This window comes from Anolis sagrei, chromosome 2 (genome assembly GCF_037176765.1).
Source record: "Anolis sagrei isolate rAnoSag1 chromosome 2, rAnoSag1.mat, whole genome shotgun sequence".
NCBI classification, from domain to species: Eukaryota; Metazoa; Chordata; class Lepidosauria; order Squamata; family Dactyloidae; genus Anolis; species Anolis sagrei.
In genome coordinates, this window is record NC_090022.1 from 245,229,909 (window position 1) to 245,254,867 (window position 24,959).

Genomic DNA, 24,959 nt, shown 5'->3' on the forward strand with positions numbered 1-24,959 from the left:
TTGTTATCTTTTCCTTTTTTTATTTTTCTAATCAATACATAATAATTTTCTGTTATCTTTTTCCTTTTTTCACTTTTTCAATCAACCTGCAACATACACAGACCTTTTCCTGTGTAAATATTTTTGGGATTGGGTTTAAAAGGCACAAAGCAGGATTTATCAATATGTTTTGTATTTGCGCCTTCATTTGTTGATTTGTGGCAACCTCATGAATTTCTTAAGGGCAGCTTAGACAAGGCAACTGTCATTTTGGCAGTTCTTTCCTCTGAAATATAGCCCACAGCACATGGCATTCATTGGCAGTCTCCCTTCCAAGTATTAACCAGGACTGACCTTGCATAGCCTCCAAGATCAGATGGTATCTAGGGTACTTAGGCCACTTTATCAACACATTATGTATTTTACAAAATGCACCTAGCTGTTCTCTCTCTTTGTTTAATTATAAATACAATCCATCATGATTTGTTCTAACCCAAGGTGACAGATGGCTACAGTCATGGCAGGAATGCCTTGATGCCTTTCATTAGATATTAGAAGGAGAGAGGGAAAATGTATAAGTTTTTGGTACTGTTCCATTATCCAGGCAGAGGCCATTAGGGGGTACTAGAGAGAAAGAAGCATAGTCCATTTTACGGGAACAATGGAGTTGAAGGCGGATTCCCCCCCCCCCCATTTTAGCTGGTTAAACCCCCTTCTCCTTCCCATATAATAAGGAGAAGGGGGTTTAACCAGCTTTAACCATGATGGGGACATGTGTGGGGGAATAACTGAAAATCAGGGGGAAATGGTTTTCCTCCTTCAACCCACCCCCTCCCCCCCATAAAATGGACTATCCTTCTCTCTCTAATGCTCCCTAGTGGCCTTTGCCCAGATAATGGAACAGTACCAAGTTTTTAACGAATAAAACATTCAGGTGAGGGTTGCACTGTGATAGTGAAAAAATACATTCCTTTTATTTTAAAAAAATGGAAAAGGTAAAGATATGCAAAATTGCATGGCCTTTTCTGACACGAAACAGAGAACTATCCATAATAGCTAAGTGTGCATTCCCAAACTTCAAAGGATATAATGAGACAATGCTGTTTTAAATTCCACAAGCAAAAAAAGAAAAAGAAAAGAAAAGAAAAAACAAATGGGGAAGAAGCTAGTGCTCTGACATCATAGCAGCATCATTAGTGATTTCACATAGACACTGATTAAGAGATGCCTCTGCATGCCAGCCTGAATACATCAGAGGCACCAGATTCCATCAGTCCTGGTTAGTACTTGGAGAGTACTAATGAATATCTGGTGCTGTAGGATATATTTCAGAGGAAGGACTTGGCAAAACAACCTCTGAATATTCCTTACTTTTAAAAAACTAAATGAAATTCACGGGGTCTCTATAGGTCTACAGGTGACAAAAAGGCACTCATATACTGGAATCCTGTAAGTGCACTAAGTTAGTACAATGGTGAATTATGCTAGCAGTTGTGCAGCACAGGTGAGGAAATAATTACTGCTATGCCACTAGGAGAGGAAAGGCTGCTTTCAGTTGGGCCTTTGGAGCCACATTCATTTGGAAAAGATGGTTTGGAAAATCATGTTGTAGTCTGGCGAGCGTCAGAGGATTTTTCTGGATGTTCAGAGGATGAGGGGGCTGATGGGTTCCAAAAGAGAGGACTTTCAGGGCATGAAAGCAGGTAAACTAGATATTCTCAGAGAATTTGCGATAAGACTTTAAAGTCCAGATGTGTTAGGCATGATGTCATGGTTGCCTAGCACGCTTAAATTAAGTGGTTTGGTTCCAGGCCTCTCAGAGGAGACAACATTGCTAATGGGGATCTGGTCTCCTGTTCATGACTCCAAGTTAATGATTCCTGCTTCATGTTCCTATGTACCTTTGGAGAAGTTATCTTGGAGAGGTTCCTGTTTTCATGTTTGTGAATATATCTTCAAATTAATTCTATGGTTTTGGATTCCCTGAATTTGGCGTTTAACCCAGCATTTTTGGATTATTGCTACTGAACTCTGGTTTCTTTTGGTGTATTGCATTTGATATCTGACTGTCTCTTTTGAATTTGCCATTTCCCCCCTTTTATATGCTTTCTTTAATAAACATTATTTTATTGGATCACTGGACTCTGGTGTGGCGCTGGGTGAAAGGAGTTACATATTCCTGCCTGTTACCTATTACTGCCGAGGCTATTCAGCTCCAGAACATTTCCAATCATGGTTCTGTACAGGCGCAATTCTCATTTGCGCAAGGGCCCAAACGACCACCTGGAGAATCTTAGTTATAGGTAAACAGTCTGCTCTTACATCATACTGAAGGAATGCCTAAAATGGTTTCTGAGCAGAAAGCTTACATAGTAAATTGACCAATACCAATATTGATTTTTTTCCAGGGTAAGATAAAATAGATGTGTGTATCTCTTACTGAAAGTAACATTCAAATACTGACTTGCATGTGTGAAATACATATTTCAGATCAAAGACACCAGAGAGCTTTGGCATCTCTTGACATCTTAAACATTAGGACTGTAAATATATGCACAGGGACCCCTAGGAATTAGCCCCATCAAAAATGCGCACCTTAACTCTGACAAAGCAGAATGGTATTGTGCAGTTTTTGATGGCTACATTTCACATGCTCACCTGCAGGTAACTTTTTTTATCATGTCAGAAGCAAGTTGAGGGTAGAATTAAAATGGATTTAAAAATGCAAACAAAGTTTTAAAAAAACTTGGCATTGTGCTAAATGTCTTTTGACCAGAAGCTGGCCACTTGGAGTGCCTCTTGAGTTGCTGTGAGAAAGTCCTCCGTTTTGCATGTGGCAGGGCTCAGGTTGCATTGTAGTAGGTGGTTTGTGGTTTGCTCTTCTCCACTTTGTAGCCCCTTTTCTTAAGGTTAGCTCTGCATCTTGTGGTGCCAGAGGGCAGCCTGTTCAGCGCCTTCCAGGTTGTCTAATCTTCTGTGTGCCGAGGAGGGAGTCTCTCAGCCACTGATTAAGGTTTTAACCTGCCACTTTTGGACTCTCGCTTGCTGAGATGTTCGTGCAAGTCTCTCTCTTGATCTTAGGAAGCTGTTTCTTGGCTGATATCTGAACAGAGGATGAGGTGGAGATGTCACTGCCTTAGTCCTTTCGTTATTGCCTGCTACTTCCTGGCAGATGCAATACCAGCTAAACAATATAATTTCTCCAGTGGTGTGGAGGTAACTGCAGGTAACTGAGCGACGTAGACATCCAATTTACCGTTGCATGCCCAAATGTTGGCTAAAGCTAAGAGATGCGTTAGCTATGTTAATTGAGCTATGTTTCATTTTACAGAGAGAAGATCAGGAACACTACTGATTCATGTACCATACAGAAGGAACCAGTATACTATATCTCTTTTTGAAAAGCTATTGGAAAAGGAAAATTAAATCTCCATGTGGTTTAAAACCAGGAACTAGGAAGCCCTTTTGGATGTTTATCCCTGCTCTGCAGGCTGCAGAGGGCTCCCTTGCTCACATTTTCTTCTGAAATGCCATTTGCTTCGCTGGCTTATATAGCTCTCCAATTTATGATACAAGCTCTGTATAACAGCTAAGCATCAAACAATAGTATATGATGAATGAGAAGGCTAATAACTATTCTCTTTGACAGTTTCTGAAACCATAATCCTGTTCACTTTTTAGTGCCAAGTTAAAATTATCATTACTGTTCACATTTTATACTAATGTTTTTTTTTTGTCTTACTACATTTTCTTCTAGGCTGACCTCTTCACATAATGATCTTTTTAATTATTCTAATTAATTTTTTAATTAATTGTATTTTAATTTTAATTGAATTGTATGGCTGAATGAGAAATTGAAACCTAGTATGCAGACTTGTAGTCCAAAGATCAACACTTCTACAGCATGCTGGATCTGAATTGATGTACATTCTTAAATGTATTATTGTAATTGAATGCTATGTGTATTGTGTTGTCAAAGGCTTTCATGGTCAGAAGCACTGGGTTGCTGAGAGTTTTCTGGGCTGTATGGCTATGTTCCAGAAGCATTCTCTCCTAACATTTCACCCACATCTATGGCAAACATCCTCAGAGGTTGTGAGATCCTCACAACCTCTGTGGATGCCTGCTATAGATGTGGGCAAAACTTCAGAACATGGCCATACAACCTGGAAAACTCACAGCAACCCAGCTATGCGTATTGTTTTCCAATAACAACAGTTGACATTTCTTTGGAGTGAAACGCTGTGGTTTAAATGTGTAAAATAGGTGCCCTGGGTTGCCAGGTTTCTATATCTGTACCACATCCCTGCTATGTTTTGTCTGTATGTATGTCTATATCTTCTGGCCCAGAACAGAGAAATCTTGTCTGGGCTAGAACAAAGAAGGATTAAGACAGAAACTGAAAGAAATCTCTGTGATCCTCAAGTCAGCCTCCAGGGAAAACTACAGAAATATAAGTCCTAAATAGCACTCAAATTGAAGGTTGAATACTCCCAGGAGGCAGGGACGATCAGTTGCATGTCAAGCCCGAATACCTCCCAGCCAAGGAGATTTACCCTAGGCTGGACATGCTGATTGCAACCAACAAACATACTGACAGTGGAGATCACCTCAGGTGCAAGATTGTCAGGTCAAATACTTTGTAGTGTCAAGTGGGTATTTGTCTCAGATATTATTCACTTTTTCTTAAGATAAGTATCTGGCAATGTCTTTCAGGAAAGCCGGTTGGTCTCACCTGTGCTATTGCTTGTTTAATCTGAGAAATGAAGGTGCTTCTCCACAACCCAAAATCTCATAAAAGAGAGACTAGATAATTCATTTTGGGGATGGGTCTTTTCACTTCCCCCAAAGAGGATTCCTAGAAATAAACTTTATTTTTTTCTGTCTTGGAGGATTCTGTCTGCCTTGTCCTTTTAAAGCTCATTGAACTTCAGAATTTTCTGCTCCAATCTGGAATTTGCACAGAAAATCTGATTATTTGACTCTCTTAAAAGCCCTCATTATGGCTCAGAGGACCTTTGATCCCTGGGGTATCTCTTTTGTAATACTCTCTGGCATATTTTCAGGGAAGTTAATCATTTCTGTAGAGTCAGCATGGTGTAGAGCAGTGCTTCTCAACCTTCCAATGCCGCGATCCCTTAATACAGTTCCTCATGTTATGGTAACCCCCAACAATAAAATTATTTTCATTGCTACTTCATAACTGTAATATTGCTGCTGTTATGAATCGTAATGTAATATCTGATATGCAGGATATATTTTCATTTACTTGATCAAATTTGGCACAAATACCCTATACTATCAAATTTGAATACTGGTGGGTTGGGGGGGGATTCATTTTGTCATTGAGTTGTAGTTGCTGGGATTTATAGTTCACCTACAAACAGCATTCTGAACTCCACCAACGATGGACTTGAACTAAACTTGGCACACAGAACTCCCATGACCAGCAGAATATACTGGAAGGGTTTGGTGGGCATTTCCTTGAGTTTTGGAGTTGTAGTTCACTTACATTCAGAGAGTATTGTGGACTTGAACAATGATGGATCTGGACCAAACTTGGCACGAATACTCAGTATGCCCACATGTGAACACTGGTGGAGTTTGGGGGAAATAGACCTTGAAGTTTGGGAGTTGTAGTTGCTGGGATTTATAGTTAACCTACAATCAAAGAGCATTTTGAACCCCAGCAATGATAGAATTGGGTCAAGCTTCCCACACATCCCCATGACAAACAGAAAACACTGTGTTTTCTGACTGTGTTTGGCAACCCCTCTAGCCCCCCCCCCCCCACTTGTGACTCCCCCCAGGAGTCCCAACCCCCAAGTTGAGAAACACTGGTCTAGAGATTTAAGTGTTGGACTATGATTCTAGAGACCAGGATTTGGTTCCCCACTTGGCCCTAGAAATACATTGGACGATCTTGGGCAAGCCACATACTCTCACCTTCATAGGAAGACATGGGCAAATCCCTTCAGAACAAATTCTGTCAAGAAACCCTGTGATTATTGGCATAGTTTCTTTTTAGGTTCACCATCATAAATCAGAAATGACTTGAAGGCACAGGATAACTATTTCTTCTGTCATCCCTGCATCTATTCGTCAGGCAGTACTATCTCAGCTCCCTCCCTCCTCCCTCCATATGTATGCGTGTGTGATGTTTATCTCTCCCTTCCATGTTTGAACCTTTTCCTCACTATTTCCTCCCTGTCCTCTTAGTAACCTTTAAGCTCCAAATTACTATGACTTAACCCCTAAGGCCCCCAGCAGCAGGAAAGCAGTCCTCTATAACATTCCCAGGCTTTGACAAGATGACCTGGACATTAGAACCTAATTAATCTAGTGAGTTTGCATATTTGAGTTAAGATTTCACCATTCTGAAGTTGCAGAGCTGTATGTGCTAATTATTTGAGTTATCAAGTTATAGCTTGCCATTTATGAAGCTCCATTAGAATACCGAAAATCCAACACAGTGTTGTGGTTTGAGTGTTAGACTATGGTTCTGGAGTAAAGGTACAAATTCCCACTCAGCCATGGAAACCCATTGTGTGTCTGTGGGCAAATCACATGCTCTCAGCCTCAGAAGAAGGCAACAGCACTCCCTGCCCACGGCATTACAAATCTTGCCAAATAGGTTCATTATAGGGTTTCCATGAGTTGGTTATGACTTGAAGGCATGCAACAACAAATCATAGTATCTGCTATTTCTCACTGTCATCATTTTGCACACTTTAATTTGTATGTGTCAGTTGAACATTCCATTTAGATGTGGTACAGTTTAATGGGTTCAGTCTCTCTCTTTTACAATGTAATAGATGAACATTTTAAACATGAAGTCCCCATATTTTCTTTTCTTTCAGGATACCTTTGAAGGTCTTTATTGAATATTGAAGGGTCTTTAATCTGAAGATATCTTGTCAAAGTGTCATTTTCTGCTATTTCAGCTACTTTTACTATCAATTCTTCCATTTTCAGTATTTCTCCTAGTTTCCACATCAGCGCATACACAATTCTTAATGCAGTTGTCATCAGAATGAAAAGTCTCTCATATGGCTTCAAAGTAATAATAATAATAATAATAATAATAATAATAATAAATCTTTATTTATATCCCGCTTTTTGCCCTAACAACATAATACAATACAAAACAAAGCACATTTAACATAAAATACAAGACAAAAATCACAAAGCATAATATCATCCAGAAATAAAATATAAATAAATATTAAGCATTAGAAACATTTTAAGCCAATTGCAATTATTTCACAATTCAAAGTGCTGGCTTTATCCTATAAAGCCCTAAACGATTCTGACCCAGCTTACCTGTCCAAATGTATCTTCCTCTATGAACCATCTCAAAGGTTAGGATCATCTGGGAAGGCTCTGCTTTTGGTCCCACATCTGTCACAAGTGCAGTTGGTGGGGACGAGAGACAGGGCCTTCACAGTGGTGGCTCCTCAGCTCTGGAACTCCCACCCCAGTGAGATTAGATCAGCGCCCTCCCTCCTGACCTTTAGAAAGAGAACAAAGATGTGGTTGTGGGATCAACCTTTGGCTAATAAATAATGTAGTACAAAGAATAATTAAGAAATGTGCAATGACAATTCGAAATGGCAATGGTATATGATTTCTGGATCATGGGATTTTAATATTTATACTAGGATGATTTTATGCTTTTCTGAATGTTTACATTTTATATGTCTTATGTTTAATGGTTTTAATTGATTTTAAATTCATAGTGATATGTACTAATTAGTTATCATGATTTCTTTGTGTACTGTATGTTGGCATTGAATTTTTGCCATTAGTATGTTGTAAACTGCTTTGAGTCACCCCAGGGGTGAGAAAGACAGTATATAAATACAGTAAGTAAGTAAGTAGGTAAGTAAATATTGTGGAGACTCATCAATTAAATAGTATATTTTGCTAAGCGCAGTGAAGATCGGCCTTGCTATCAATAGCAATTGAATTAATTTGTCAAAAGCTTGCTTGAACAGGGAAGTCTTCAACTGGTTCTTAAAAGACAACAGGAAAGAGACAGTTTTAATTTCAATGGGGAGCGAGTTCCAAAGGTGGCTACTGAGAAAGCCCTCTCTCTTGTTACCGCCAACCATATTTGTGATGGTGGCAGCAAGTAGAAAAGGCTCTCTCCAGAAGATCTTAATAATCAGGCAGGTTGGTAAGAGGCGATGTGGTCAGATAGGTAAGTGGGCCTGAACTATTTAGGGCTTTAAAGGTCAAAACTGGTGCACAAGTTTTGACCTCATCCAGCACAGGTTTCCACTGACTGGGAAGACCTCTGTCTTGTTTGGATTTAATTTTGATTTGTTTGTCCTCACCCACTCCACAACAGCTGACAGGCACTGGTTCAGGTCTGGGCTGCTTCAATATTGCTTTAAAATCACTTACTTCAAAGGTGATCTATCTGTTATGCTTAGTAATAATGCTTCTGGATGCATGAATATTTCTAGTTTTGTGGCGAGGTGGCTGCCAAGGTAATGGAAATGGTCAATATTTTCTAATGTTACACGGTTAAGCTGTATTTCTGTCATTGCACAGGGACTGGCTGGAGCTAGTGATCACCAATGATACTGAAATACAACACCGCCTGAGCTCTGCGAGTGTAGCATTTTTCCAAATGAAACGGAGAGTGTTTGAGGACATCCATAGGGATACCAAGGTGCTTGTTTATAAAACTATTGTCCTCCCAACCCTGCTATATGGCTGTGAGATGTCACACTCAACTCCTGGAACGATTCCATCAGTGTTGCCTCAGAAAAATCCTCCAAATCTCTTGGGAAGAAAGGCGAACAAATGTCAGCGTGCTGAAAGAAGTGAAGACCACCAGCATTAAAGCGATGGTCCTCTGCCATCAACTCCGCTGGACCGGCCACATTGTCCAGATGCCAGACCACCGTCTCTGAAAGCAGTTGCTCTACTCTGAACTCAAGAATGGGAAATGGAATGTTGGTGGACAGGAAAAGAGATTTAAAGATGGGCTCAAAGTGAACCTTAAAACTCTGGCACAGACACCGAGAACTGGGAAGTCCTGGTCCTTGAGCGCTCTAACTGGAGGTTGGCTGTGACCAGCAGTGCTGAGGAATTCGAAGAGGCATGAACGGAGAGAGAAAGGGAGAAGCGTACAAAGAGGAAGGCGTGTCAAGCCAACCCTGACTGGGACTGCCTTACACCTGGAAACTGATGTCCTCACTGAGGGAGAACATGGGGATCAAGAATAGGGCTCCACAGCTACCTATGGACCCATTGCCAAAACACTACACTTGGAGGACCATGATCCTTGGGCTATGAGGGATCACCTAAGTAAGTAAAATAAGTATTTCTACTTTTAATACTTTTTCTATGGTTTTATGGATCTCAATCCATTTTTTGCCATCTTGCAAGATGGTTCAGTCTCACTTAAACTGCACTATTCCAAGGTTAAAGTATCCACTGCAAGACATGTGTTCTTAGATCCTACCTCATAGCACTTTGTTAGTTCATTAAATAAAAAGTGAGGCTCCTGGCATGAAATACTGTACTGACAGATCACGATGACTTCATTCTAATAGCTAGCTGTTTTAATCAATTTGAAAATAATGCCTCTTTGTCTGCTAGATCACGAATGCTGCAGTCGCTTGAAACATCATTCATCTGGCTGGCATTATCTGACAGTATCTTTGGCAAAGATGGCATAAAATTCAGTAAACTCCATGTGCAGGAGCATCTTAATAGACTCAGTCATTTCATAATTTAATGGACAAGAAACAGCTGTCTGAAAAGCTTCGGCATTAAATGCCAGCTGTGCACTACCCAGAATGCTGTTAACATTTTTTGTTTTGTGCTATATATCAGCCTTCACCAAAATGAGGAATAACACATGTTCCTGTGACATTATCTAATCTCATCTAACATAATTTAATTAACTAAAACAAAATGGAGCCGTTTTCTTTTCAGCGAGGATATGCCTTAGTACCTCTTTTGTGGTACAGAAGATCTGAGATTCCAGAAGGCGATTTTGTATCAGTTTTATCCATACTACAAAAATAACCCTGCATTTACTACAATATACAAGTACAGCAAGTACTTGCATGTAAGCTTAGCATATACTTTGAGGTGGGTTTTTAAAACTTTGGCTTCATTAAGATATATAAAATATATTTATAACATATAACAACTAATTTTTAAAAAGAGAGCTGGGAGTCTTTAGTCAGACATTAGTTTTAAAACTCTCACCATGTTAATTGCTTGGAGTCAGAAAATTAACACCTCTCCTTGAACGTCCAGGAACTGTCAAAAGAAATACGTTATCTATTTTGGTTGTTTGAATGGTTCTGGATGGTTTTTTTTTCACAACAAGATGGCACTCCTTTGGAAAGTAAAGAACACCACCATTGTTGCTATTTTATTCCTGAATAGAATCCTCCCGGGGGCAAAAAACATATAAAACCTGCTAATTTTGTGCTGTTATCATACACCACTAAATGCTTAGGAGCTCCATAGCAGCTGTGTAGAAAACATCATTCCTTCGTATAATAAAAGATGATTACTCTTAGATGTACAGCATAATCACCATGCTGTGAAGAAATCTCATTTATCTGCATATGTACAATGTGTTCTGGATGTTCGATTACTAGACAGTCAGCAGGCAAGGCTCAAGAGGGAAAGCTTGTATTTGCTTTCAGAAGTCTCTTTCAAAATTATTTTCATGAAAGATGAACTACGTAGTATGAAGTGCTTTTAGAGCCAGAAGTGGCTCTGCAAACAAATAAACAAACAACCCTGAGTTACCCAGTGATATTCTGCACCATCTTGATAGGTCACAATGTTCTGCTCACTTTTTTTGCCCATGTTCTGCCCTTCTGTCTTCCAAGTTGTCTTGGTTAAGCTGTTATAGTGTCTAGATCACTATACTTTGAGAATTCTGCCTGGCAAGGAAGAATTAATAGCCAAAGTTTCCAGATTAAAATTAACTCACCAAAGCAGCTGAAGACAAGGACAGAGGCGTTTTATTGTTCATCCTGATCAGAAATGGAGACTTGTGGGCTCCTGCACCAAAGGACAAGTCCAGTGATTATTTTAACATTTTAATCTATTACATCTGGCCATAAGGTTTTAAATTTTTGTGTGTTACTGCTTATATGGGAGTTATATTAATTGTAGTGTTTTATTTGCTTGCTGCTTTGTTGTTTTACTGATGTGTTGTTGGGCTTGGCCTCATGTAAGCCGCCCCAAGCCCCTTGGGGAGATGGTGGTGGGGTATAAATAAAGTTGTTGTTGTTATTATTATTATTCTGAGAAACGTATGCTCCTGTAAGGAGCTAAATAGAGTCTGTTACATTATTACAATTTGAATCCTCCCTCCCTTGCCTGGGATTGGCTGGGCCTTTGATGATATGGTTGGAAATCTCCTCCCAGCCAGGTAGACACATGGCTCTGGAGAGCAGGGAGGAGTCCATAAAGAGAAGGTTGGCATGTACTCAGCAGGGGATGATGGAACTATGGGATCCACATTCCTGAGGACAATGGAGGGCCTGGTCAGGAGGAATCTTGACTTGTTGACAGACCGGTTTTGGCTTGGGCAAGGAAATTAATATAATGGCCCTCTTTATAATCTGAGAAGAGAGATTTTAGTGGGGATTGCCCAACCTTTTGGGCCCTAAGACAGTTTATGTATTTTGGAGTACAACAAGTATATGTACCGGTATATATATTGCAGAAATAAAATATAGTATTTTTTCTTGGTTTTCCCCCTGGCTATTTGGAGATGCTTTCCCAGACTAGAGTAAAGAAATGTAAATGCCTTCTCTTACCCCAGCTAGACAAATGGCTGTGGAATTCTTTTGTTTGTGCCTGAAGCTGGTCAAGCAGAGAACAATGTCCCTGGTAGCTGGGATTCCAGCACATTGGCCACATGTTAACTTCTGCTACACACACATACATATATATATAGCCTGATAAAATTTGTACAGATATAGCCAGAGAGAAGGGGAGTCCATGCTGCTGCTAGTCCTGTCGTAGGGTGACCAAGACTTAACCCTTTTATACCATTTTAGCCTGATGTCCTTAGCAAACTATAGACAGCCAAATTATAGATACTTTTTATTTGAGGGCCGGTAGTGGTGTTCAATAACAGAGCTGTCCTTCTTTCTTCCCAGATGACCAGGCGGGAGTGGAAAATGGCTCCTTTTCTTCTTTGGAGGCCTTAAATCAGCAGGGCACACTGCCCCATGAAGGACACACCACTAAGCCTCCAGTCATAGCTCCCAATTTTATTTTCTCAGAGTATCCTTTATCTTTTAGCCCTTGCAGTTTTGGAAAATGGAAATCTCAATCACCCTTTGGAGATTTTATGATCTTTGGAAAGGGATGACCTTGTTAGAAGTCATAACCTTTTTGAAAAAAATGATGCCATAACCTCTTGGTGAAGCATGACCTGTTAGAGGCATAACCTATTGGGAAAATGGCATTCACCAGCATTCATGCAGGGCAACTAGGTTTCTTAGCTGTTAAATCGATGTACCTAGATATTCTTTGAACTGCTAGGGACAAAGATATGCCAATGCACAAAACACATATATATTCAGCAGAGTTTCAGAAGTGTTCTTTTTAGTTGCCCACAAACATCTACTCTCCCTTAAAATATAAGGTTCTTTTCTTATCAATCCAGTTACAAATAGATTTGAAGTAGTTTCTTTGTGTAGCTAACACAGGGCATCTTTCTTAGAATCAATAGTCCATAATCTAAAGCAGTGATTCCCAAAGTGAGCATTACCACCCCCTGGTGGGCACTGCAGTGATCCGTGGGGGGGGGGCACAGGTGCATTTGGGGGCGATGAATAACTGTAAGGGGGTGGTGAAAGCATAAAAAAAGAAGATTTAGAAAAATTGATTTCCAGTGGGTAGGCCAAATAAGTTTGGGAACCACTGATCTAAAGCATCTCTCTGTTTTGAGAGTCTAATAGGATCTCTGTCTACTCTGAAAGTCCAATGAAGTCTCTAAGCATAATGTTCCTACTGAAGTCCAAAACTGTAGTGTTTCTAAAATGGAGTCTGAGCTCTGAACAAGCCCAGACCTGACCAGTTGGTCTGCAACCCCTCCCACAACAATGAGTCAAAGTAAAATTGCAAACAAATACACATATATACAATACAGTAAGCTATTATATACATAACAAAAAACGAGTGGAGGCTTGAGAAGGTTGCTATTTCCAACAAACAGAACTATCTGGCAGGTTTTCATTTGGCTTTGATTTACAGGGTAACCTAAATCCATATCTGAAGTGAGGCACTTGTGAAAAACAGTAGAGAAGAAAAATACTTCACAACAAGCATCGTAATCCACCTTTGGCTATAGCTTCAAAGATTCTATTTAGTTTGACAATTGTGGAAATCTTTTGATTAAAGAAATATCCAATATTAGATATTACTTTCTTTGCAAGGAAACAGTCTGCATTCCTGGAAGAAACATATAATTATGCACCCCTCCAAACACCCCATTCTCTTCAGCATATTTGAAAAATTAACAAAAATTGTTGACATTTCACAAAGTCAACCTTAGATTAGGCGAAACAATGACTGTTTTGTATGAATGTGGAATTTAAATATTAACCAGCACTGCTTTGGTAGATTAATAGTTGTCTTTCCTGGAAGAAATTTAAGAACTCGAAAGCACTGGCTTTATGATTATTATTACTTGTATTATTGTTGTTTTAGAATGATGACTGTGACCCTGCATCCAGGAAGCAGAGTATAATGTTCTACTTGCGTAGTTATGTCTCCCTTCTGTCCTTGTAAAGTGAATGGTGCAAAGTTGACGGTTTTGCCACTGGATGAGGAGATGACAGACATGAAGAGAAATAAGAGTAGCAGAGTCAAGAACCGAAGTCCTTCTTTTTTATTGCCTCTTTCTCTCTCTAAAATGGCCAATCTAATGCAATACTTTGGCATAACCTGGAGCCCAAGATTCCAACCTCCCAGGGCGCTTCCACACAGTACTGTATCTCAGAATATCAAGGCAGGAAATCCCATATTATCTGAGTATGGACTCAGATAACCCAGTTCAAAGCAGATATTGAGGGATTTTCAGCCTTGATATTCTGGGCTGTTTGGAAGGGCCCTTAGATAAGCCAGTTCAAAGCAAATATCGTGAGATTTACTGCCTTGATATTCTGGGATATAGGGCTGTGTGGAAGAGCCCACAAAAGAAAGGTCCAATAGTTCTTAAAATTTCATCCCCACTTCCCACTACTCCAACCTGGGTCCAACAACCTCCACAGGCCATGACCAGCACTTCCCATATCCTGACTGGATCTATCAGTGATGCCCCTTTGTCACAGGTTGGTTTGGTAACTTTGACAAATACAGAAAGGAAACATGTAGAGACAAAACATCTAGAGGAGGGAATGGTTGGTTCTGATTGATATTTTGCTGTAGCACTGCATATGACTGGTCTGTCCTCCCTTAGGCTCTTCGGGCTGCACCAAATCCTTGTGAAGGCCACATCTGGCCTCTGGACCACATGTCGTGCTGGTCTGCACTGAATCTATGGAAAAATGCAATGCTCTACATATATATTCAGAGGTAAGTCCCACTCACTCCAGAGGGAAGTTTCCCTGTCTTCCCTGTAAAGAAGATATGGAATTATGACTTTAGTGATGACCAACAGACATGGTCTTTGACATTCTTTTCACATTTTTTCTGTTCTTCTTTGTTATCAACAAAATAATTCATCTACATTTGGAAGTGTGTGTTCAAACAGCTTATAAGAAGACATGCAAACTTTGAACTTTTTAAGAATCAACACAGCTTTGTAACATTGCTGTTCCAAAGTATTTTTCAGTTTCTATCTTTAACACAACGTTTCCTGTTAGTAAATGGCATATTTTCAGATGGAAGGAATGAAATAAAAACATTTCACCATTCACATTCTTAGCAGTTATATTTAGCTTTCAGTAACTAGGAGTTCTAGAATGTAAATCCCAATAACTTTAATGCAGAAGTTATATATGCAATATAAATCTATTCCACTAACAGTTTCATAATTGGATATGTATAAATTGGAGGGTTGTAAAAATGAAATGGCATTTTAGCTATTTGCTTTTGGCAGGAAAATAACCTGCTAAAATTTAACCCTGATCTCATGATACAACATAAAGAATTCATTGCAATTCGCCTGCAGCAAGCATTTCTTGGTCTCTCTCACAAACACACACACACAAATATATTTGAACCTTCATAGAAGTGACAAGTAAAATTGGCATGAGCATGGCTACATGACAAGTAGTGAGAATGTGTTTTGTTTTTAAAGGGTTTGCAAAATCATACTGACTAGTGGATAATTATAACCTGCTATGAAACATCCAACCTTGAAATACTTTGAAATTAATCCATTTTAATTTGATCTGCTTTATTGCCTGTAGATTTTATGAATCTTAGCACCTCGTTTTATGTACAGGGCACATATTAGTAGAAATAAAATGGAAGATAGTAGCTTTTAAAAATCCACAGATAGATAGATAGATGACAGATAGATAATTATTACTTCACAAATTGTAATAGCTGTTAGTATTAAATACTGCATTTATTGCTGTGAACATGATGTAACTAAACAATTTTGACAGAAAGTCTTAGAAACTGGGGAAGAATTTCAGTTATTATGTGGATATAGATATAGCTGTAGATTCTGGTCTTCTGTTAAGACTAATAATGGTTAATCAAACTAAGCATGAGTTTGCATTCGACATACATTTATTCAGCTACATTATATACAAAATATACAGCTGATATTTTGTACCTTCTCCCTTGTGGTGAGAAGGGCGGGATATAAATATATGAAATAAATAAATAATAATTCAAAGTAAAACATAACAGTGAGATTAACAAATGGAGCTACCCTTTTAGTAATTCAAGCTAATTAAAATGCAATTACCCTATATTTGGAAAACCAGAACCAGGTTGGTGAAACCAAAAAAATGGTCTAAACACTTAAATATACCCCATCCTTCTAATCCCTGATGGAAAATATTAATTTCTTTTTAGTTAAAGGCACATTCTAAGCAGAAATACTTTAGTTTTGTTTTCCTTTTTATAAAAAGTAATTTGTTTCTCTTTATTCAGATTAAATTTTTAGTTATTTATTATTGTTAGTCCCTTCACATCTAGGTGCAATGGAACACTAAAGCACAGAACTTTACAACTGATGTTTATTATTACCTTTGCAAAGTTTCTGAAACACCTTTCGTGATATTTTGCTGCTATAGGGGACGATGGACCTAAACGCCTGCCTCTTGAAAACTAAGCAGTGTCAGCCCTAGCTCGAACTTGGGAGATCACCGACAAGATAGATACCAGGTGCTATAAGTTCTATTTCAGAGGAAGAAACTGGAAAAACACCTCTGAGTATTCCTTGTATTAAAAAAACCTTTTGAATCTAATGGGGTTATCATAAGATGGCCCATAATCTGAAGGCACGTACACATAGAGTATACACAAAGGATAGACAAAAGCCTCTGATTCAGCAAATGCTAAATGGTGGCAGTTGTAAAGATCCCTTACCTTTTTCAGCCTGGATGGCAGGGCCTAGAAGAAGTCTGCCAGCTAGTTCTCAGCTTAGGTGGGCCTGGCAAAAGCAGCAGTAGCCATTTTAAATCAGGGAAGGCACCATTTTAGAGAGGGGGAGTGTCTTAGGCCCGAGTCAGCATGAGATCGGCCAGGATTGGTTTAGGAAAAGGGGCGGAGTTTAGAGAGACTTGGAGGGAAAAAGAACCTTTTCAGTGAGAAGGAGGGAGTTGTAGATTAGAGTAGGAAGAGAGAAGGTGTTTTAGAAGTTCGTGCTTGAGATAGTTAGGAGAGGGCAGTTTGCCATAGGTTTGCCAGCAAAGTCAGCTGTAGCAAACGGGAACAGCTATTAGGGGAACATAGCTGGATTGTAGTTAGATAGGCCATAGTTTAGGGTAGCTAAGCTACAGAAGTAATCTTGACAGAGATTCAGTTCATGTTAAGTTTGCTTGTTAAGGAAGAGAAGAAAATCTCTGTATTGTAACAAAGACAGAACCATTATATGTAACCATTACGCATTGAAGACGAAAGCCAAAATTTCTCTAACAGCCAAGATATTAAACAGCACTTACTTTCTTGTGTTTTTATCAATAAACTTTCATTGATTATTTAAAATTTAAAAGCCTGAGTCAAGTGTGCCTTTGTGGCTATAGTTCCTTAAACAACCTCAACTGTTTTTTTTTAAAGAAGAAATAATAAGACACAGTGCTTGGTGGCCTTAAAAACACCTTTAATATTTTGGGCAGGTAGAGTGTTTCCTTGCATTACAGTTTGGTGGCAGCGGAAGAAACTTAGAGATACCCCTCAAACATCATATTTGTTTTCAGCGTTGCGGGATTGATCTATAGCTATATCATTATATTGGTGGCAGCGGTGGGATTGATTGTTTGTCCCCCCTGCCTAGATAGCCTATAGAAATATCATTATAGCAGTCTCTTCTCTAATAAGGGCTATATATGCAAAACATTATTAAGTATTTCTGTAGTGATTTCAGCTAGGATCATAGTTAAAGGGTTTGTGCCTGGCAAGCTTACACTAAACCAGATTGGCCAGGACAGAGAAACAAACTAATCAGGTTGAAGACAAGCCACAGAAATTTATTATGATTTGACTCAAAAGGATGCAAGTACAAGCAATTTGCTTCAAAAGGTACAAACATAAGCATACAGAGAAATGCAAGTTTTGACAGCTTTTCAGACTTCCCACTCCCTTCCCTGATTGACTGGAACACAGGCTGGCTGGGATCCGCACTGGGATTGGCTGTGGGTTCCCTTGACCTCATAGCCTACAGGCAGAGATTCCCATAGTGGGAAGAATGGCAGCCTGGGATTGGTCTGTTTAGGAAGCCAATCTGCTGCAGATGGAGGGCCCAGTCCATGGGGAAACAATGGTGAGTTAAAATTAACTCAAGCATTCAGTTCTGTGCAGGACAAAGGTGTAAGACTCAAAAGACAAAAGTGCTGATCTTAGACAATCAAAGACTGGTATAGAAAGTTAACGAAAGCACATCTCCTAAGCTCCCTCTTCCACAGGAGTGGCAGCCTCAGGTTAAACGGAGAAACATCCTGAGATGATAAGATGACAGTGTATACATTCTATATAAGGAATTGCTACAGTACCGCATATAGGAAAGATACAAAATATACAAAAATCATCAAATTGTTATACTTTATTAAAGGATTAGACACAATGAGGTACTGCTGCTGCTAGATCTCTTCCGGAGTCTAACACTTCAGAATTTCACAACTCAAGACCTCTGAAAAAAGTTTTTAATAAAAGAAAAACTCATACTTTTGCTTGTAGTCTCCTAATGAACTACAAATCTTTTTTTTGGGGGGGGGGGGTATTGTGGCTCGGTAACATTTCTAGGACAGAATGAGTTGGGAACAGACAGAAAAGCAGGAAATATAGAAACCATGTTGGTGTAGAAAACTTTTAAAATCTTACAAATTTATGAATGCTAACTAATGAATGTCTAATCTGTCTTTGTGGTCAATTATTTTATTTACAAAGTGTTTATTATATGTGTTATTTTAATACCTCCAGAATTCCAAAGTGAGTGCAGATTGTCTTCGGGGAGGAGGAAAACACCTACATTTCTTTAGCTGCATTTGGAAAAAGAGGTTCATTATAAAGCCAGTGTTCAGAAGCAGTGCATGCTCTCTAACCCATTTCCTTTTCTCCTTGGGGGTAAGGTGAGGCAACAATGTACTTCTCAGAAGCCTATTAGGTACCATCCACACAGACACTCCCATCCAAAAATGCAAATATCTTGGAGCAGCTGCATAAGGCAGCATTGTATTTGGACAGGTGATGACATGTTGATTCAGAACAGCACAATTCTGCACATTTGCTTCATTAGCCATGTGTGGGCCAAATCTCCAGAGGTCTATTAGCTAGTTGGCTGTGTGCATAAAAACTCCAAGATGTGTATGTTTGCTGAACAGCATCTATATACAGAAACCTCTATTCTGCTTATTAAAATAGGCATTGGAAAATTAAGAAAAATAAATCTTCCATATGTGGAGGGAGAACTGCTGTGTTTTCATTTATTGAAAATATTTTTATATGGCCCCCCATAATAAGAGATTCCAGGGTAATGGACATTAAAAATAATTATTTTAGAAGGTAATACAATACTAAAAAACTAAAAAGAACAGCCATAACCATAAAAGTAAGAAAGCGATTTCAACTAGACCAAAAGGCTGTATAAATGAAACAGTTGGATAAAAAGTTGTATTTTAAATTATGGAGAGTTTGTGTGTGTGCAGTGGCTAACAATTTTGAATGTAAAGTTATATCTTCAATGATGCAGTGTGTGTGTGTAGCTTGAAGAAACAACAATTTTATTGTAAGCACTATATTTAATTGTTTTTTAAACTGTGGGTCCCGACCCTAAATGGGATCCCCTTAGTTCAATTTTAGCAATAGTAAAAGGTTTCTGAATGCCACCCATTTACACACATCTGTTAGCAACAACATCCAGTTTTCACAGTTGATTCTGCAGAAAATGCTTCAGCTGTACTCCAGAAAAAGAAAAATCTGCTTGTTAGCGACCCTTGTAAATTACAATTTATTATCACTAAATGTTTAATTTTTATACCTGTTACCCTACCTGGGGTCATGTAAAACTTTATCGGGCAGAAAGGCATAAGGAAAAAACTTCTGAGGTGGAAAGGGTCACAAGTGGAAAAAGTGTAAAGAAGCCTTGCTCTACTGAAGATAGAAAAGGACTCCAGGAGTGCTAAGGGAGTACAGAACTCGGCTAATTTCACCTATTGTGCAAGTGAGAGAATAAGGGGACAATAAGAGAAAAGGTGCAAAGATCCCCCAAAGTATCTATTTATATGTCGGGTCAGTGAGGGCAGAGAGATAAGAGATGAGAAGATTGTGAGTGTCAGGAAATGACTAACCCTTTGCCTTCTGCCCTCTGTTAAGATTTTAGTTGAGTGTTATTGCATTTATGTAATCGATTATGTTGTTGTTTATGTTTGGATTTTATTTATTGTATTGCGTTGTTGGGCTTGTCCTCATGTAAGCCACCCCGAGTCCCCATTGGGGAGATGGTGGCGTGGTACAAATAAAGATTATTATTATTATTATTATTATTATTATTATTATTATTATTATTTCCCACATTAAAATCTTGCCAGAATAATTGTAAACCAGCCATCTGTGATACCTTTTTCATGTGCGTATCTTCCAAACCAGAGTATCACAAATGACAAATCTAGATGGCAAGAAAGCTATTTAGGATTAGGCCTCAGAGGAAGATTGGAGCTGAACGAATGGAAGCTGATATGGAAGTAGACGCTGTTTCTAGCTCCTGTCTCCCAGGTACATTTTTTTTTTTACCAGGGACCATTTTGACCAGTGATCACTCTCCAACATTAGTACCAAAAGCGTTACGAATCCATTTTTGGTCAACTTTAAATTCAGTTTGGTTATTTGGGATGCTGTTTCAGAAAAATTGCATTGGAAAGACCACATCAGCTCTAGTTTCTGATACAGACCATATGCCATCTAGTAGTCACCATCTGCTTGCCTACAGAAAACTATATTTAATAATCCAGAGCTGATGTAGTAGTAATTTTTCGTGGGTAGCCAGCCTCTCCCCACCCAACATCCCCATTGCCTCAGCACTATAAGAGGGTTTCACGAGACCAGTCGCTCTTGTTGTTGCGTGGTTTTGAGGCAACAGTATAGTAATGGTGAGGCTGCGGACCATATTTTCGTTCTTGTGGACCACTGGTGGTCTGCAGATCACAGGCTGGGAACCACTGCTTTATTTATTTATTTATTCATGACATTTATATGCCACTCTTCTCATCCCAAAGGGGACTCAGAGCAGCTTACAAGTAAAAAGTAAATACAATATATTATATTATTACCATAGCACAATATTAATATTATATATTACATTGTACTACAACATTATACTGTAATATTATTAGTAATATTACATTTAATATAAAATATATAATTATAATATCATATTAGTATTAATATTATATTGTATTATATTTAGCATTTCACAATTTCTTTTCCTAGTCGGAATACCAGCGACAATGCACAGCTTAATGTATTACTGTTGCTTCCAGAAGAATCTCTCTTGTCAAGTGGTTTGAGCGCCAGTGGCCCTTTTATAGCTCCCATAACTTTTTTGGGGGAGTATTTGCAATCTGTGGATGGTTGGTTCTGTAAATACAGCATTCAGGGATAGGTAAGGTTGACAGTATTTGCTATTTTACATAACATCAATTTTAGATTAAGACTAGCCCTTTTATGCCTTAGCTATCATATTCGATTAAATCATAGTTGCCATGTTTTCTGCATTGATTATAGGCATGGTGGAAAGCTAATCCATGCAGTCCCTGAGTTACAAACATTCAACTTACAAACGACTCAGTGAGAAATGGGGGTGAGACCACAGGAAACGAGTGAAATGTTCCTCCTGGAAGGGAAATTCACTCCCGAAAGAGTTATCATTGGGAAAAGGTGTCTCCACTTAAGCTTTATCGCCAATCCTTGTTTCCACAACAAGCCACATTTTTCAAAATCCAATTGTCAAAGGGACAGAAAGGGAGGTGAACTCTTCTGAATAGGGGCACAGACAGCAAAACACTGCAGGGGTGTTCACCTTTCTCTAATCCACAATATCTGCTTTGAACTGGGTTATCTGGCTCCACACTGCCATATATTCCAGTTCAAAGCAAATAATGTGGGATTTTCTGCCTTGATATTCTGAGATATAGGGCTGTTTGGAAGGGCCCTTGGGCAGATTATTTATTTATTTATTTATTTATTTTCGGTATTTGTAGCTTGCTTTTCTCAGCCTTATGGTGACTCAAGGAGGCTTACAGAAATTGGCCGAATTTGATGCCATACATTCATAAAATACAATTAAAAACATTCAACCTATTATAAAGACCATAAAAACCATTAAAACATATCATCACCAGTGTCGTCCTGTTAAATTCATGGTCCAACAGCATCGTCTAGTCATTCCGCATGTCGAGGATTCCACTTTGTAGCCCCATTTCTGAAGGTTGGCTCTGCTTCTCGTGGTGCCAGAGCGCAGTCTGTTCAGTGCCTTCCAGGTTGCCCAGTCCTCTGTGTGGCCAGGAGGGAGTCTCTCATTTGGTATCAGCCATTGGTTGAAGTGCTGGGTTTGAGCCTGCCACTTTTGGACTCTCACTTGCTGAGGTGTTCCAGTGAGCGTCTCTGTAGATCTTAGAAAACTATTTCTAGATTTAAGTCGTTGACGTGCTGGCTGATACCCTTATTTTACTGATGAGACGCTAATGATTGTTATATTGATGTTTAATTGTTGATGATGCTATTGTTTTAACTGTCCCATAATCGCTTTGTGATGTTTTTGCATTGAATTTTGCTGTTATTAACCGCTTTGAGTCACCTGAGGGCTGAGAAAAGCAGTATATAAATGAAATAAATAAATACATTATTATTATTATTATTATTATTATTATTAGGTTCTTGTAGGTTTTTTTCGGGCTATAGGGCCATGTTCTAGAGGCATTTCTCCTGACGTTTCGCCTGCATCTATGGCAAGCATCCTCAGAGGTAGTGAGGTCTGTTGGAAATAGGAAAATGGGTTTATATATGCTTGGTTGTTTCCTCTCTGCTGTTTTGCTGTTGTAATTTTAGAGTTTTTTAATACTGGTAGCCAGATTTTGTTCATTTTCATGGTCTCCTCCTTTCTGTTGAAATTGTCCACATGCTTGTGGATTTCAATGGCTTCTCTGTGTAGTCTGACATGGTGGTTGTTGGAGTGGTCCAGCATTTCTGTGTTCTCAAATAATATGCTGTGTCCAGGCTGGTTCATCAGGTGCTCTGCTATGGCTGACTTCTCTGGTTGAAGTAGTCTGCAGTGCCTTTCATGTTCCTTGATTCGTGTTTGGGTGCTGCGTTTGGTGGTCCCTATGTAGACTTGTCCACAGCTGCATGATATACGGTAGACTCCTGCAGAGGTGAGAGGATCCCTCTTGTCCTTTGCTGAACGTAGCATTTGTTGGATTTTCTTGGTGGGTTTGTAGATTGTTTGTATGTTGTGTTTCCTCATCAGCTTCCCTATGCGGTCAAGGGAACCACTGGGAACATCAAGGGAACCACTGAGGTGGTCAGCTGAAACATTCACACCTAGCTTCAGCAGAGAGCTCCTTGCCCCACCCCAGTCATTCCACAGATATATAAACCAATTTTCCTATTTCCAACAGACCTCACTACCTCTGAGGATGCTTGCCATAGATGCAGGCGAAACGTCAGGAGAAATGCCTCTAGAACATGGCCCTATAGCCCGAAAAAACCTACAAGAACCTAGTGATTCCAGCCATGAAAGCCTTCGACAATACATTATTATTATTATTAAAGGGTGTCAAACTCTATTTACAATGTCAATGCGGCATCCTCATCCATGTAAACCTTTGAGCAAGTCACACTCTCTCAGCCTCCAAGGAAGATTTAAAAGCAATACCTGCCCCGGAATGTTTTAGGGTCGCCATGAGTCAGAAACGACGACTTCCAAGGCAAACAACAAAGAGAACCCCTCCCCCACCCTCCGCCCTTCGAAGGAGACGAAAGAGCGAACGACAATGAGGGGAAATGTCCAAAGGCGGCCCCCTTAAAGCCGGCTTCCCGGCGCGCGCGGGCTTGAGGCGCTCGTGATTGAATTCTGTCAGGAAGAGAAGGAGGAGGAGGAGGAGGAGGAGGCTTCTCTGAGGCAGGCAGGCAGGCAGGCAGGCAGGGAGGCAGCCGCCCTGCAGGGGTCACTGCCGCCCCGGGAAGGCGCCGGGGAGAAGGAGGTGGGAGGGCGGAGGGCGGACGGCGCCAGGGATCGGGACGAAGAGGAGAAAGGAGAAGCCTCGAGCGCGGCGGAGCCTCGGCGGAGTGGCCCCTTCCTTCCTTCTTTCTCTCCATCCACCTTCTTCAAGCCTGAGGCCTCAGGAGCCGGGCTGGGCCGGGGCCGGGCGGCGCGAGCGCTCCTTCCTCGGCCGCTGATTCGCCCTCTTTCTCGGGAAACAGAGGGGCAGGTGCGCCGGGCTCTCTCTCTCTTTCTCTCTCTCTCTCCGCCTGCCTGTCTCTCATCCTCCAAAGAAGTAGCCTCCACCACCAACCGGGGCAGAGAGTTCCACTGCTGAACAGCTCTCACAGTCAGGAAGATCTTCCTCATGTCTCTCTCCTGAGGAGGAAAGGAGGAGGCCCTCACTCCGTCTTCATTCAGAGGAAGGAAGGAAGGAAAGGGAAGAGGTTGGAAAAGGAGGAAGGTTGGAGGAAGTGCCTTCTGTCAGGAAGGGGTCCCCACTTTTCCAGGTAAGATTTGAGTCTCCATCGTTTTCACTATAGATCAGGGTATGGCCAAACTTGGCCCCTCCCTCGGGGTGTTTTGGACTCCAACTCCCACCATTCCTCACAGCCTCAGGCCCTTTCCTTTTCCCCCCTCAGCCGCTTCTTGGGAGATGGCCATACAGCCTGGAAAATTCACAGCAAACTCACACTTAAGCAGCTGAGGGGGGAAAGGAAGGGGCCTGAGGCTGTGAGGAATGGTGGGAGTTGGAGTCCAAAACACCTCAAGGGAGGGCCCAAAGTTTACCCATTGCCACTGACACTCAGATTTAGAACTCCCCACAAGACCCAGCTTCATTTTGATATCCCTTTCTTTCTTTTACTGTCCTGACTCACAGAATTAATGTCTTTTTTCTTTTCTTACATTGTGAGCTCAATCCTCACTTGCCTTTCTGGATTTAATCAAAGGTGTTTTCATTCCTGGTGTTTTGGACTTCAACTCCCACCATTCCTAACAGCCTCAGGCCCCTTCCTTTCCCCTCCTCAGCTGCTTAAGTGTGAGTTTGCTGTGAATTTTCCGGGCTGTATGACCATCTCCCAAGAAGCATTCTCTCCCACAT

At 40.1% G+C, this 24,959-nt stretch overlaps 1 protein-coding gene across 2 annotated transcripts in view; it reads left to right on the forward strand.

Moving 5' to 3' along the window:
- The first annotated feature begins 23,810 nt into the window (after positions 1-23,810).
- EPB41L4A (erythrocyte membrane protein band 4.1 like 4A) overlaps positions 23,811-24,959 on the forward strand; it is a 103,375-nt gene continuing 102,226 nt past the window's right edge. Inside the window, exon 1 of one of the 2 annotated variants that reach the window (XM_060761894.2) lies at positions 23,811-24,366. The gene's annotated coding sequence lies outside the window, so the exon portion shown is untranslated. The remainder of the gene's footprint in view (positions 24,367-24,959) is intronic. The other variant, XM_060761895.2, reaches the window with a different exon arrangement.